Source organism: Hevea brasiliensis, chromosome 9, assembly GCF_030052815.1.
Source record: "Hevea brasiliensis isolate MT/VB/25A 57/8 chromosome 9, ASM3005281v1, whole genome shotgun sequence".
Taxonomy (NCBI): Eukaryota; Viridiplantae; Streptophyta; class Magnoliopsida; order Malpighiales; family Euphorbiaceae; genus Hevea; species Hevea brasiliensis.
This window is the reverse complement of record NC_079501.1, coordinates 72,087,510-72,105,839: the sequence shown is the minus strand read 5'-3', so window position 1 is coordinate 72,105,839 and position 18,330 is coordinate 72,087,510.

The window sequence follows — 18,330 nt, the reverse complement described above, 5'->3', positions numbered from 1 at the left end:
AAAAATATTTTAAACATATAATTATTTTTATAAATTTATTTAAATTAAAATTTTTAATAGAATTGAATTAAATTTTATTGGAAAATTTTTTTTTTAAAAAAAAAGTCTTAGAAGCTAAACTCCGAAGGGTGTCAAGATTATGATTTTGAATGCCTTGAAAATTGAAAAGGACTGGAAGAGTATTAATGTATTTTGTGTTAAAATTATAATTTTATGATATGTGAGATTATTTAAGGGAACATTTTGTTATAATAATGACCCCAAGGCAGGCCTGGGGATTATTACAGTATTACCTTCTTTTTATTTGAGCGATCCGTCTGGATGCCATTATTAAAGTAATAAGAGCTTTTGTCCAGAAGTTAAGGCCCTAATTACCCTCCAAAACTGAAAAAATTATACTATAAAATAATTTATTATAACCATTTATTATAATCAGTCTCATATAAATTTTATTATAATTAATAATTATAATAAAATTATTACATATGTATCAATTTTACAAAATAAAAATTCTTAGATATCAGTTAAATAAGTTTTTAATTTTAAGAAACAAAAATGTAATTTTATTAATTTTTTTAATTTTCTTTCTAAATTATATAGGAGAAAAAATAAATTATGGGTCCTATTTATTATTTTTATAAATATATTATATTTTTAAATAATTAACATCTTAATTAATTTTTCCTCCCTTATTTTCTATCAATCAAAACGTTAGTGTTAAGTCAGACTTATTTATAAATGGTGTCAGCAATTAAAAAATTGAACTGACACAATGCTATTGCAGAATGTTGAAGTTGAACAACAAAAATTTATATATGGGTATGAAATCATTATAAACAAATAGATTTTTGGGTATAATAATTTAAAATATATAAAAATTATTAAATTTAGCAACCAATCCATCTCAAATTTTGTAAGGCAAAATTAAAAATTAATAAAAAATTATTTAAAGTTAGTTTGTGAAATATAACTCTCGTTTATTTTAAACATAATTAATAAAAAAGGATAAAGGATTTAATTTTAAAATTTAAAAGATTTGTATTATTAAATATAGAACATAGATAAAGACATTCTATTTGAATATTAATTTTTCAATTAAATTTAAATAAATTAATTTTGAATTGAATTTCATGAATTATCAATTTGGCCTTTCAGTAGTTTAGGATTAATATTTAACTTTTAATTTTATATATTATTTAAATTAAATTATTTTAAATTGATTATAAATTTAAATAATGGGATAAAAAATTAAAAGGGTTACCGCCTCGTAATAAGATGTCATAGTAATTTTTTTTTTAATTTGAAATGAAGAAAGGGGGAATTTAATTGGAACGTTGGATCCCATAATTCAAATGATTGCATAGACAAGCTTTTTACAATTTGTATCCGATTTACTGGACCACAAAAGAGAAGGTTCTCCTTTCTCTTTCTCTCAAACATATATTCCTCCTATCTTTGCTTTACTAGCTTTTCTTTATTGGATTAATTCACGAGTAGATTTCTTTTCTAAGCATCTTTATAGTCAAATCCCTTATAGTTAAAGCAAAATTGCACTGCATAGTCAAAGCCCAACAACATTGTGTGTGTCTCTGCATATATATATATATATATATATATATATATATATATATATATATATATATATATATATATATATAAATTTAAGAACTCAATTTTTTAAAATAAAAATACTATTGAATAATAATAATAATAATAATAATAATAATAATAATAAAAGTTGGTTGTTTTACTGCTCATAATTCAACGTATTTCCAACATGAAAACTTTTGGAAAGTAAATATATGAATTCGAAAGAAATAAAAAGTTAAGTAACGGGTAACATTGATTGTTATCATCACATCACACATGCTATATTTTAGTATGTTGATGGCCAATAATTAATGCTCATAATATATATATATATATATATATATATATGTTGTAGATAAGGATTATTTATCTTTGTGAACGTATATATTTACGTGTGTTCTTTTTCTTAATTAGAAAAAATTTGTAAGGTCTTGTCTCCATGGCAAGGGAGAGTATCTTGTCCGAGTTTGCATATACGACGAGTTTTGTTTTGCCTAAATGAGTAACAGTTCATTAACAATGTCAATAAAGGAGTTGTATGGGCTGTTATGCTGACGGACGAGGAGGTGGATGTGGTTTCTGTGGATGAGTTGGAACAAGGAGAAATGCTAGAAAGGTTCTGGTGGTGTCTTGTGGGGAGATTTCTAACAGATGGATCAATTAACTTAATTGCCATGAAGAACACTATGGGCAACGAGGTTCATATCTATGTTAGTTTAACTTTATCTTTCCATAACACTATTATAGAGCTTAGATATTAACACCTCAAGAGGCAGAGGAATGACTGAAGTCACCACCCGAGTGATAACTGGGACGAAACTTTAAAAGAAATGTGGATAATGACTCTACCCCTCATAAAGGTCTACTACTCTTTAATGACCTCAGTTTAAGATAGTGGATACAGAAGAGGAAAGGTGTTAGATACTCTCTCCGCTTGGGCTTACCTTAGGTTTAGTGTTTCTTTTTAAAGTTCTTGTTCATTCACAATGCAAATCTATGGTTACACACACTTTGTTCAATTAATTATACCACGACCATAACATGAACATATTAGTAGCCCTAGAATCATGAATTGTTTCTATATTTAGGGTTGTTACCATATTCACCTTATTGCCTTAATTAACATTTACTAAGTTGTTTACATGCCTTCGGTTTATTTGCACATTATTGAATGTCACGCCCTACTCCTCCGTAAGATGTAACATGATCCCGTAGTACACCTAATGAATTACTGTACTTCACCTACCGGTAACCCATTAAATATACTACAAGAGATTTTAAAACAATTTTCGTGAAATTAAATAGTGGTGGGAACATTGAATATTTCTTAAAAAGCGTTTAAGTGAAATTTTGGTCATGGATCAAATCATCGATTAAAATATAGTGTTACAAAAAATTTTCAAAATTTCGGCAGAGTGCCGACTGTATTTTGAGAAAATAGTTCTTTAAACCTGAAAATGAAAACACTCCCAATAAACTTCACTTCATCTCACAATTCAATCTCAATAATCAAATCAATTCATTTTCAAACCAACCTCATCATAAAAGAAACATTTCATTGATTTCAAGACTCAAAAATTATTATTACAAAACTATATAGGTAAATGAAATCTCAAATTTACATTATAATAATTTACATTTAATTACATACCAAATTATTTTACAAGAGTTCTTATACAACTGCTCAAATAATTTACATACATATTATTATATGCATATATCAAAACCTATGTACATGGGTATACCTATGATATACTTGGAGCTGATCTGAATGTGTCTTCAAGGAAGCTTACTCACCTGCTTTATGCTCTTTTCACCTGCGACAGCATGCAAAGCTATCGCTGAGTGGTGAATTCAACGGTGCACAACTATAATTTAAAATATAATACTATATATATGTTGACAAAATTATAACAAATAATTTGGAAATCTTGAACTTCATAAAAATTCCAAAGGTCAAAATAATTGTTGCCAATAATATAATCATTTGTTAAAATAACCTTGATCAAGAATTTCAATTTATCAAATCACAACTGAACAATTAAAGTAATTCCAGCAATTTATGGAAATAAATATTAATTTCAATAAAATCAAGTATGCATAAATCCCATTTGAAATCAAAATTCTTTACTATTCAAAAACCATTCTTTATCTCACTAACTTTGCAAGACTAATCCGAAAGGGCCATATCCGGGGTGATTCTAACTCCCTATGATTAGGGAGGTCAAATTGGATTCTAACTCCCTATAGTCGGGGAGGTCAAATCATCGTGCATAGTACACATCACAATAATGAAACTTCCGGAAGGGCCATGAAAAAACTTAGATCTAACCTCTAATAAGAGGAGAATCTAAGCCTATGCACGTACCATGGTAATCAAAACAAAGCTAACTCCATTGTCTCCTCAACAAATGAGAGAGAGAGGTAATAACCTAGTCAAGCATCTATAGTGAGATACAAAACAATATCATAAATCTCTTTGTCCTTTTTGTGAGCATAAATCAGAACACAATTCGATTCAAAGTCAATTCCAATATCCAATACTTTTTATGCCCATCATAATTCAACACATATTTTATCACAATTTTTCCAAAACTAATTTATTCAATTCACAACAATGCTCAATAATTATTGAAATACTATTTCACAAAGCTAAATTCATGCATACTATAATAATTTCAATAATTATTGAAATAAATCCAATACTTGATAAACATAATATATAAGGAAAATAACATTATTTAATCCTATGAAATATTCTGAACAAAAGCAATTAAAAATTAGTTATGTATAAACCTCTGATGAGTCACTCTTGGCCTTGACCCAGTGGGTCTTTTCCCTTCCCAGTGTCTTTTCTAACTGAAACACATAATTTATAGTGTTTTAAAGTGTTTCAGTACTCATTTAAATTGTTTCTAATAATAAGGTTCAATAATTAAATCTTATTAATATTATTCCTTTCATTAGTCAACCTACAATGTTGACCTTTAATGCACACTAGGTAAATTAGTTTTAATATCACTAATATGTTCCATTTTTCATTCCTCACATGTTGATATATATTGCCAATTTCATTTCAATGCTTATTGTATTTTATTGCAATTATTCAGATTTCATGGCCAATGTTATTGTCTATTAGACCAAGCTACAGTGTAAATTTAATAGATTTCTCTTCATTAAATTGTTTCTCATTGTGTCTTCTTTAATTTTCTTTTTGAATCACTCCATTTGGAGTTGTATAACTTAAGTTATGGTCATTTAACCATAACTAGGTCAAAGTTAAATTTTGACTTCCTTATTAGGTATTTTCGGTTCTGAATTTGCTAATTAATTTGGATTATTTGTAATCACATTGAGGTCTAGCATTCTTCATAAGTATTATTGCCTTATGTCTTAGGGTCAATAAAAAATTTTACTTGTAATTTGTCAAGTCTTATAAAATTATTTATAGCCAAATTATTGACTTGGACTCAAAGGTCTTATATTGGCATGGTCCTTAATTAGGTCAATAGCTTTGACCTTAAATTCTGACCTTATACATTTATAATTTGAGGAAGTTGTCTAAAACAAAGTTTTAGGCCTCTTTCTTAGCTTTCCATATTGGTATGGCTCATTACATTGGGAGATTTCTTGTGAGAGATATGCCTATTTGAATTTTCTAGACTTAATGGTTAATTGTACCAATTCCAGATTTTATACATCAACTTGATCAAACTAATTGACCTATTTCTCTTAGTTTTGGTCCAATCATCAATTTTGTAGGTATATGTCTTATTGAATTTTTGGCACTAATTTCAGGTCATTTGGAGTTTTCGAGACCAAGTTATGGTCATTTTACTAATGCTGGTCAAGTTGCACTTATTTGACAATTCTGGGTCACTTTTAGGTCAAAGTCAATTCGGCCAGTTTTTGTAACCCAACTTTGGAGATCATTTTGACTTGGTAATTGGCATTTCTAAGCTTGGTGGTCTTCACCAAAGTTGTAGCCCTATGTCTAAGCTTTCCAACGATATAAATTTCAGGTCATTTGGACTAGTTTTGAGTGAGTTATGGTCATTTTCATAAGCAATGTTCAATTGGTCTTATTTCAGGTTTACAATGTTACAAATCCGGATTAGGTCAGTTTTCATGTCACTTTTTAGACAAAATTTAGGTACACTTTTTATATGAAAATTGGCCTATTTTATGTCAAGTTTTGCCTCCAATTGGTCTCATACCAATTGGGATTACAATTTTACACTTATAGCTCAATTTAGCTACTGCCCTTCTATACTTCCCTTAACACCAATCACATACATTTTTACTTGTTAAATCTCATACCAATTCTGACTTGGTATGGTACCAAATCCATTCTTCACTTCACATTATAGTTAAATTGGGCAGTATATAACCAATTTACAATACACCAATTTCAATTCCAATTCACAAAATCTAATTCTAACAATATATATACATAATCACTCCTAACCATTACATATAACTTCACTACTAAATTATATACACATTCTGCCACCTTTAGTACCATGATTCAACAACCCATTCTATGAAATTAAACACTTCTAACTTCACCATAAGGCTGCCCAAATTACACATATACATCAAGCTTCCAATGTCAATTCACATCCTCACAATTCAAACTATATACATGGTAATCAACTCCTATACATGTAATCACTCTAATTAGCCCTTCAAATCACCAAATACATGAAGAAATAAATCAAACTCCTATGGACATGAGGGCTGCCAAATTTGGCGCTTTGTCCATATTCAACAGACCCTTCAATTCCTTCCATAAATCAACTCACCATAACACCAACACAAACTTTAACAAGGAAAGGAAGAAAAATATGACATGTACCTCAAATTGAATGTCACACCCTACTCCTCCGTCAGATGTAACATGATTCCGTAGTACACCTAATGAATTACCATACTTCGCCTATCGGTAACCCATTAAATATACTACAAGGGATTTTAAATCAATTTTTGTGAAATTAAATAGTGGTGGGAACATTGAATATTTCTTAAAAAGCTTTTAAGTAAAATTTTGGTCATGGATCAAATCATCGATTAAAATCTGGTGTTATAAAAATTTTTCAAAATTTCGACAGAGTGCCGATTGTATTTTGAGAAAACAATTCTTCAAACCTGAAAAGGAAAACATTCCCAATATGATTTCTCAAGTACAACTCCAATAAACTTCATTTCATCTCACAATTCAAATCTCAATAATCAAATCAGTTCAATTTAAAACCAACCTCGTCATTAAAGTTTCATTTAATTGATTACAAGACTTAAAAATTAATATTACAAAACTATACAGGTAAATAAAATCTTAAATTTACATTACAATAATTTACATTTAATTACATATCAAATTATTTTACAAGAGTTCTTATACAACTGCTCAAATAATTTACATATATATTATTACATGCATACATCAAAACCTATGTACATGGGTATACCTATGATATACCTGGAGCTGATCTGAATGTGTTTTAAAAAAAGCTTACTCAACTGCTCTATGCTCTTTTCACCTGCGACAACATACAAAGCTATCACTGAGTGGTGAACTCAGTGGTGCACAACTATAATTTAAAACATAGTATAATATAAATTGACAAAATTATAACAATTAATTTGAAAGTCTCGAAATTCAACAAAATTCTAAAAGTCGAAATCTTCATTGCCAATAATATAAATCATTAGTTAAAATGACTTTTAGCAAGAAATTCAATTTATTAAATCACAACTGGACGTTTAAAGTAATTTCAGATATCATGGAAATAAAGATTAATTCTAACAAAATCAATTATGCATAAATCCCATTTGAAATCGAAATTCTTTACTATTCAAAAATCATTCTTTATCTCACTAACTATGCAAGACTAATCCGCAAGGGCCATCTTTGGGGTGATTCTAACTCCTTATGGTCGGGGAGGTCGAATCGGATTCTAACTCCCTATGGTCGGGGAGGTCGAATCATTGTGCACACACCACAACACCAATGAAACTTAAAGGGCCATAACAAATAAAAACTTAGATCTAACCTCTATACGAGGAGAATCTAAGCCTGTAATCTACCATAGTAATCAAAACAAAGCTAACTCCATTGTCTCCATTGTCTCTCAACAAATGAGAGAGACGTAATAACCTAAGTCAAGCATCTATAGAGATATAAACGGTAATATCATGAATCTCTTTGTCCTATAGTGAGATATAAAACAATATCATGAATCTCTTTGTCCTTTTTGTGAACATAAATCACAACACAATTCAATTCAAAGTCAATTCCAATATCCAATAATTTTTATGCTCATCACAACTCAAAACATAAATTAGTATTTTTCCATGCAAATTGCCCATCACAATTCAAAACATATTCTATCACAATTTTCAAAACATAATTTATTCAATCCACAACAATGCTTAATACTTGTTGAAATATCATTTCACAAAGCTAAATTCATATATATTATAACAATTTCAATAATCATTGAATTAAATCCAATACTTGATAAACATAATACATAAAGAAAATAACGTCATTTAATCATATAAATATGAAATAAAAACTAGTTATGCAAAACCTCAATTGAGTTGCTTCTTGGCCTTGACTCAGGGGGTCTTCAACCTAGTTGACCTTTAATGCACTCGATGAGTGCTTTAGTTTTTGACACTAATATGTTCCATTTTCATTCCTCACATTGTTATATATATTTGCAATTTCATTTTTTCTTATTGCATTTTTATTATATTTATTTTTTTTTTATTTATAATTAAATTTTATTGGACTAAGCTATGTAAATTTAACAAATTTCTCTTTATTAAATTGTTTCTCATTGTGTCTAATCTTTAATTTTCTTTTGAATCACATGTTGATATATGTTGTATAACTTTCAAAGTTATGGTCAATGAACCATAACTAGGTCAAATCTAAATTTTAGTTTCCTTTTTAGGCATTTACGATTTTGAATTTACTAATTTATTTGGATTGTTTGTAAACACATTGAGGCCTAACATTCTTCATGAGTATTGTTGCCCTATATCTTAGGGACAAGTAGAAATTTTGCTTACCATTTTTCAACTTTTATAGAATTCTTTATAGATAAATTGTTAACTTGGACTCAAAGGTCCTATATTGGCATAGTCCTAAATTAGGTCAATGGCTTTGACCTTAAATTCTGACCTTATACATTTATAATTTGAGGAAGTTGTCTAAAATAAAGTTTTAGGTCTCTTTCTTAGCTTTCAAGATTGATATGGCTCATTTAAATTGGACACTTCTTGTGGGAGATATGACTATTTGAATTTTCTGGACTTAATGGTCAATTGTACCAATTTCAGATTTTATACATGAACTTGATCAAACTAATTGACCTATTTCTCTTAGTTTCTGGCTTTTGGTCCAATTACCAATTTTGTAGGTCTATGTCTTATTAAATTTTTGGCACTGATTTCAGGTCATTTGGAGTTTTCTGGACCAAGTTATGGTCATTTTACTAATGCTGGTCAAGTTGCACTTATTTGACAATTCTAGGTCACTTTTAGGTCAAAGTCAATTCGGCTAGTTTTTGTAACCCAAATTTGGCGATCATTTTGACTTAGTAATTAGCATTTTTGGGCTTGGTGGTCTTCATCAAAGTTGTAGCCCTATGTCTAAGCTTTCTAACGGTATAAATTTTAGGTCATTAGGACTAGTTTTGAGTGAGTTGTGGCCAAAAGACTGATTACTGTTCATATGATCAATTTCTGGGTTCTTATGTTATGCTAATCCAGATTTGGTCATTCTTTTAGGTCACTTCTAGGCAGAATTTTGGCATGACCTACGCATGAAAGTTAGCTTATTTTATGTCTAGTTTTGCCTCCAATTGGTCTCATACCAATTGGGGTCTTAATTTTACACTTATAGCTCAATTACATACTGCCCTTAAACACATTGCTCAAACAACAACCAAATGCACATTCACCTTGCTATAAGTTAATTTCTCATACCCAATTCTGAATTGGTATCATACCATGACCATTCATCACATCACATTTTGGTCACTTTGGGCAGAATATAATAATTCTCAATACACACATTACAACTTAAATTCTCAAAGTTACATTCAACACAATATATATACATGTAATCGCTTAATTTGTTACATACACTTCCACTATCACTTCATAGACACTGCCCTCAAACCATGACTAACAGAATTCATCAATTAATTTCATGAGATCAAACACTAATCCATGCTCTTCAAGGCTGCCAAAAATGGCAATTTGCTAAGGCCTTCACAATTACTTCCAAAACCCTAAATTCAATTGTTCAATCACACATACAAGAGGATTAAATTGCTAGCACTTTAAATTGACTCAACCAACACTAATTCCCATCAATTCCCACCAATTTAATGTAAGAATAACCCAAGCAAGCTCACCTCCCATGGCTGCCTAAAATGGGTAGATTGCAAACTTAACAATTTCTTTCAAATTTTTCAACCAAAATACTCCCCATAACCTCAACACAAACTTTAGTTAAGCAAGGGAAGAAAATAAGCACTTACCTCTTATTGGAACTTGCTAAAACTTCTTCAAATCCTTTCCTTTTTACTCCCAATATGCTACCCAAGATGTATAGTCAAATTTTAGTAAAGAAAGCAAGTGGAAAGGAGGTGAAATGAATGGTTGCATGGATGTAGGAAGGATTCGGCCATGGGAGTTTTCTTTGGGAGGTTTTGGCTGTTTCAATTGCTGGAGGTTGAAGATGAATTTCTGATGTTCAAGGTGTCTTATATAGGTGTCCCAATCTGCCTTAGTGGAGCACTAACCATGGTATAATATTTAATTAATCAAAGTTTCATAAATTACATTTTTATGCACCAAACTTCCATCTTTTATATTATGTACCATATTTTTAATTTTCATGACATTATCAAAGTTTGCTATCACTAATTTTTAATGGACATTGAGGTCAAAAGGCAACTCTAGGTGTCAAATGACCAAAATGCCCCTCTTCGGGTTGCATTCCTGATTTTTCGGTAATACTGATTTTTATCGGTTTCTTGAATTTTTCGTTTTTCTTTGTACTAATTATTTAATTTTTTTTGACATTTCTAATGTCAATTATACTTCAATAAGTCTTTAATTATGTCTCAAAACTTAATTTCAAGGGTTCCCCGTGGTCCCGGTGTCAACTATTGCCTGCACCGTAACTTCCCGATGCAGTCACTCATCGCTTTGGTATCGGCTCATTTAACTTAGTTTCACTTTCTCTCTTTTATTTTTCTTTAATTTTTCTTGTATTTTCTTTTTATTTATTTCATCATTTTATGCCTGTTTGTATCATTGAAGTGTAGTTCCAGACATCCTGACTTATCTGGACCGACATTAGGTCACCGAAGTAGTCGAATATACAGACTATGTAAAGTGAGGGAGTTACATTGAACTTGTCAAACTTCTTCAAATCTCTCCCTTTTTGCTCCCAAAATACTGCCCAAGGTGTGTGCTCCAACTTTAAAGAAGAATACTTGATGTTTGGATGGCTTAATTTTGAGTGGATGAAGCTCCACACATGGGACAACAATGGAGTTTCTTTGGAATGAAATGGGTTCGGCAATTTGAAGATGAAATGAGGAAGAAGAAGTGAAGTGGCCAGCCTTGTCTTTATATGCTTTTTATACTTCACTTAGTGGAGCACTAAGTCTAATTAAGCATTTAATTAATCTAAGTTTCCATAATTATAATTAACACCCTAATTTCTCATTATTTACATTTTATTTCTAATTTTCATTTTTCATGGGGTTTTCAAACTTTAATTTCATTTATGTTTCATGGACATTTAAGTCAAAAGCCAACTCAAGGTGTCAATTGGCCAAAATGCCCATATTCAGTTTCTAGTCCCAAATTTTCGGTAACATCGATTTTTATCAATTTATCGATTTTTCGTTTTTCTTTGTACTAATTAATTAAATTTTATTCGACATTTTCTAAGTCAATTATACCACAATAGATGTTTGTTTAAGTCTCAAAAATATTTTCCAGGGTTCCCCGCGGTCCAGGGCTAATCAACGGTCATCGCCGCAACTTCCCGGTGTGGTCACCCATCGTTAGGGTGTCAGCTCGTTTAACCTAGTTTCATTTCCTTTCTTTTATTTTTCCTTAATTTTTCTTGTATTTTCTTTTTATTTATTTCATCATTTTATGCCTGTTTATTATCACTGAAGTGTAGTTTCAGACATCCTGACTTGTCCGAACCAACATTAGCTCACCGGAGTAGTCGAATGTACAGACTACATAAAGTGAGGGCGTTACATTGAAGACAATCAATGATAAGAGCAACCCCTAAGTGTGCATTTCATGCTCTTAATATGCATAATTTATTTTAATCTCACTTAATTTCTCTAAGTTAATGACTAAGTTAATTTACATGCATAAGTTATAGAGCAATAAAATAAACATCCAAAGAAAAAGGGGAGCAAAAAAGATTACAACCCATAATCTGACAACTAAAGAAGGGAGGAAGGAGAAAAGAATTATATGTCCCAAAATAGATAATAAAACCCTAATTATCAAAAATCTATTGCAAGGCCCATTAGACCCAATACCCCATGTAAGAGGCCTTAATGTCTCCCTTGGCGTGTCTTGGTGCACTTTCAGTTTCCATATTGGTCCTTGGTTCCACTTGCCTCTTTTAGTGTGCACTTGCCTTATTTGGATAGGGGGTCCTACTTACCATATTTTGAAGATCACTTACCATATTTACTTAAGAAAAGGAAGTATTTACTTACCATGTTTTTTTTAGGAAAGAATATATGGCTTACCATATTTATTTAATGAAGGAAATAAAACTAATCACCATATTTATTTAAGAAAAAAAAAATAAAAGCTACTTACTATATAAATAACTAAACAAAATACAATTAAGGAAACAAACTATTAGCAAATAAAGAAAGAAAAGGAAAGGAAAGTAGAACGCAGGTTTAACACCCATTTGGCTAGGGTTGTGACATAACCATTGCCACCACTTCCTTTTGTCTAAGCCATGTATGCAAAGTCCTAAAACTCCACAAACATATTGCATAGTGTTAGTATTGCATCGAATAAGAAGAATAATTGAATAAACAAAGCAAATCTTAAAACTTTACCTTCCTTTGTTTTGGGGCAGCAATAATAACAAATACATAAGAAGTAAAAAACATGTATGAAAATGAAGAAATTTTATGAAAATGTTCTTAAGATATCAGGTAAGAACTTAGAAAAATATAAACAACAAAAAAAATTAACAGAAAAAATAAATTTGAATTTCTAAAACATTATTATTTACATGTACCTAGGTTTTGTCGTGACTTTTTAAAACATGTTTGCATACAAAATTATAAAGAATAAGGCAAACTCAAAACATGAATGTTATAAAGGACATTCTGAACTCTAATTTAGGTGTAAGAATCACCTAAAAAGGTGAAGCATCATCGAGTTATGTCTTTTCAAAATTTGGGTTCATGTAGAACACAAATCAGATGATAAATTTTGAAAAATCATATCTTAAAGACAACAAGTCAAATCAAGCTAAGTTATTATGAATGTTGCATAGTTCTGAGTGTAGAATATGAGAAAAATAATTTTAGAATTGAAAAATCTACCTAGCTATGACTTATAAGTATGGCAGATGCAAAACATCTTGATGAACATTTACAGAGTTTGTTGGCTATGCTCAAATTATATTTAATCTTAACATGAAAAAGAAGTCAAAGATACTTTCAAAAACATAAAAGAGTTTATTTATAATGTTCTAATGATTATATTAGATCTTATACTATGTCTTACTTTTTAAAAAGAATTAACAAAAAATAAAAATAAGAAAGGTAGAAGAAAGAAATAGCAAGAATGGTGTGTGAGGGAGATTAGGAGGCTTGAATGGCGTGTGGTGGCTGCTAGCTTTGAAAGTGTTATGTGTTATTGGCTATTGAATGAAATTGGTTGCTTGTTTAGGAGGTTTAAAGAGGTATTTATAAATGTTTTATCTAAGTATGAAGATTCTCACCTAGGTTAATTTTGGAAAATCTTTGACTTTTGGGCAATGCTTCCTAATCAGTTAAAAAGAGTAGATTTTTTTTTATTTCCCTCTCTAAAAATCAGCCAACAAGAGATAAGCTGCCCAAAAATAATTTTTTGTTTTATTTTTTTAATATTCTTGTACATCCACTAAGGTTCTATAGTCAAAAATCTTACTATGTATGGGAATTTTGGTGAAACCTAGGGTTTCGTAGGTTAGTGGGTGTGGTGATAAGAGTTTTGGCAGTGTTTTGGGGTAGAGTGATAGAGGGTTTATAGTTTTAGTTTTAAAAGAAAAGGTGGGAACAAAAGGACTTCGGGCTACCAAAAGTCTCTTTTAAGCCAAAGGTGTAAAAAGGATAGGGATAGGCGAGATTTAGAGTGAAGCTCACCATTTCCTCTATCTTGGAAAGTGTGAACCTCAAAGCACTCCTTTCCTTCTTCTCTTAAGTATGATTTTGAGTGTTGATCATATGGTTGGTGTTATTCTTTGTAACAACTCAAGAGGGAGAGTGAATAGGTACTAATTAAAAAATTTAAAAGCTAATAAAAAACAAAGACAAAGAAGGAAGGAAGAAGAATCATGGACATAAGGATTTATAAACGTTTGGCTATCCCAAGCTTACTTCCTCTCTTCAAAGCCCTCATTGAGAGTTAACTCTACTATTATCTTCTTTGGTTGAAGATCAAACCCCTTACAAAATCACAGGAGTAAACCATTGCTCTTTTACAAATCCCTTTTCTTATAAGAGCAATTTAATGCTAAAAAACACTATAGATATAATAAATACTCTTAACAACTTCAATTTCAATCTCAAACATAAGAAACTAATAGCCTAAAATAAGCTCTCAAGAAAATTAATTGCTAAGGCTCAAGTTCTAGAGAGAGAAAGAGTGAAAAGCTTTAGAGCACAATAAATTCTCGAATAGAAAGTTGTTGCAACTCTTCTCCAGTCATAAATGATCTTTATTTATAGTTTTGGTAAGATGACTGTTGAGGGTGCATTAAATGCAAAAGTAACTATTCAACCACTTAAAACCCTGTTATTTCGAGTTTCGAAAACCTAGGTTAAGTTGCTGAAGTACCTTACTTTGGCTATCAAAAGTTGGACTGACTAAATATCAAGTTTTAAAACTTGACTTCAACTACCAAGTCCCCTACTTTGGCTACTGAGGTCTCCTATTTCGGCTGTTGAAATCCCTTATGGACTAAAACACAAAAAGGCTTAAAAACAACATAACTTTTGATCTCGAAGTCGGTTTTTTGATCTGTTTGAAACTTCAAAAAGCTAATGCAATAAAATTTCCAACAAAAACACTTTCAAAAACTAATTTTGCATCACTCAAAAATGGAAAATTAATTTGACTCCCCGTTGGTGAAGAGAAAGGTAGAAATAAGACACTAAAAAATTTTTAAAAATACCTAAACTTGAGTTAACATAATTAACTAATTGAGATTTATGTATCATAAAAAATAAATAAACATTACATTGTAGAAACCTATTATGGTTTGCTTCATTTCCTTTTTCTCTTTCAATCTTAATTTCAAGTAATTTTTCAATTTTGAATTTACGATATACAATCTTAACACAAATACTTCCAAGATAGATTATTAGCATACTAATTGTTTATTATTATCAAAACATGGATTAAGACACCTAGATCTAACAGTTGGGTTTTTCATGCTTGTTTGTTTATGGATGGGGCTTTAGAGTTGCAAAAGATAATTAGTAGTTAGGGCACGTAGGATAGTGTGTTCTTGGTAGTCAAATTCTACTTCTAGAGGTAAACATTTTTTTTCTCATCTTTTAAAATTCGTTCCTCTCTTGATAAATTTGAGCTTGTTGGCTATGGAAAATTTTATGTGATATGTGTTTTAATGTACTAAAATTTAAATTGAAAGTGTAAAAAAGGGGACATTTAAGTTTCATGTGGTGTTGAGGATGAAATTCTTTTCAATAATGAGTTGATTTGGGATTTCATAAACTTAATGACTCTCATTTTCAACTTAAAATTTAAAGAATGTTCTTGGGCTATTTTAGAGAAAAATGTGCTTAAATCTCACATGGATTTTGATAGATTATGAATGCATGTGACTTTTTGTAAATTCTTTATGATTTACAAATATATAATTGTAGTTTGAATAACTTAAGATGGGGTTTTGGCAGAATTAGAATTATTTCTCTATTTTGGGAATTTTTTTCCTTTGGGTTTATTAATAGCATGCCCTAGAGCATAACTTTATAATTTGTATCTTATAAAAATTTATTCCCTTTAAATGGAAAATCTCCTTTCATTTAATTTAAATAGTTTAATTTTTATTTAAAAAAGTCCATTAATAACGTGTTAGATGTTCTATTCTTAAAGTGTTCAGAATATGACTGATGAAACAATCTGGCACAAGTGCTATATATATAAGTTCACAGTTAAGGATACATCATTTGGCATGATTTAGCTGGCCTGACTGTCAACTCTATTTGTTTCCACATATTAGCATGGGATACTAATGAAAGTGGAATAGTGAGTCACATGCCTTCCACCATTATGATGTTGGGACAAATACAGTGGGCACTTATAAGATAAGTAGGCTAAACTAGTGATATATAGATGATATATACATGGAGTTCACTCTTGTCAATATATTATCAACTAGGTCATAATAGTGCATATAATCCATTGATCTGAGATGACACAGTTATCTCATGTATAAGTATGGGTATACAGATATGTGTTGGTTGTACAATGTTTATACGGTCATCTCACGATGATATATACATAGTTTGAGTTTGATACTGCTTACTTGGTTGTACAATGCATAGGTATACAAACATGTATTGGTTCTAACTAGTTATATATGGAGATAGGTGTTCAGTTAAGATGGGATCTGTTGCCTTAAGCATATAGGGATAAAATCCTATGCCTATCTAAATTATTCTTGATAAACAGACTTATTCGCTAGGACAAATAGTCCTGTTCAGAAAAAGAGTTTTTGATGGAAAGTCTTATTAATCAAGAATTAGAATTAAGAAAAGGACATATGAATTAGGGTTTGATAATATTAACCATGAATTTAGCTAGAATTAGAATTTTGTAATGGAATGATTTTAATGCATGATATGTATGATCAAGGTTCAAAGATAAGGGATGAATTTAATTCATCATTAATTGGATAGTCATAGAATACTATGCTTGGTGTCAACTATGATTTATGATAGCCAAGAGTGGAAAGGGAATTTCACTTAAGGTATAAAAAGAGTTCCAATACTATTAAAGAGTTAATATTATTCTCATTGCCAATTAGTAATAGACCGAAGAAGTCACACACAAAAAGAACAAATAATCAAGGCATAATTAATTTGATTAATTAATTAAATGGTTTAATTTATTAATTAAATTAGTGAATTTAGTTTGCAATAAGATTGCAAAGTCTCTAATATGACTTGAAACTAAATTTAAGCAATTGAATTTACTAAAACAAAATAAGTTAATATTTAAAACTATTTAAATATAAGCTTAATTAATTAAAGGAGTTTAATTTATATATGTCATGTAAATGAATAAGGTTGGAGAATTAATATAACTCATATGGCTTGTGAAGCCATGAGAGAAATGTGGCTTAGTTGACTTTGGTGAGTGAGAGACAAGATGGAAACATGTTTGATATATGTAGAATTTGTCTCCTAAGTGGAGAATTAGATTCTTCCACTAAGTCAAATTAGGGATTTGCAATCTCTAAATTTGAGAGAATTCACCAAGTTTAGGGATTGCCATATCCCTAAACTATATAAAGTTGAACCCACATGCAAAGTTAGAGATATCTTGATGAGATAGAGATTTCTTTCTTCCTTCTCCCTTTTCTCTCAAGCCAAACTCTTCTCTCAACCTTGTTCTTTTTATATTTGATTCAAGAGACATTAGAAGTCTTTTACTCTTGAATCAAAATTAAAGAAGTTTGTTCTCTAATTATCCAATAAGTAAAACCAAGAAAACCATATTCTTCCTTGCACATAGCTTGGCCAAAGCATAGGGAGAACTGCAAGGAGGAACTCGATTTAAGGGTTGAGCCAAGATCGCTTTATTCATATAGATAGACGAGAGGATCGACGTTTGGAGGTTTAGCTTCCCAGATTAGATTTTGTGCCTTTTTGGGTAAAGTCCCTAAAATGTTTACTTAGTTTTTTTGTCTTTTAACTTTTTAATGGCAAATAGGCTAATAAAAATTAGGTTACAAGTATTGTAACCATGATAGTTACTTAAAATGTCATATCTTTATCCATTACATACTTAGCCTTTTGAGTTTGTTTCTTGTTCATTACTTGCTTAATGCTTGTTTTATATTATGAGTTTACAAAAGCATAGAAAAGCTTATGAAGCATAAAGAGGTGAATTGAGCACAAAAGGAAATAAAGCACACATTAAGCACTTTAAGGCATATGAAGGTGCTATTTTGATGAGGACTTAGCCAATGACAAAATGGGCTTAGATGAGTCTTATTCATGGTATTTGGAGGCTAATGATGAAAAATAAAAAATTTGGACATCAACCCATGTTGAGCTTCTTTGAAAAGCCTTAATGGAGCTTGTATGTGATCCATTATCTAGAGTTTGAATCTAACCTTATGGGCTTGGAACAACCTTATTTGACATATTTTGAGAGGTTATATGAAAAATGAGTGCAATTAGGCTGGATTACATT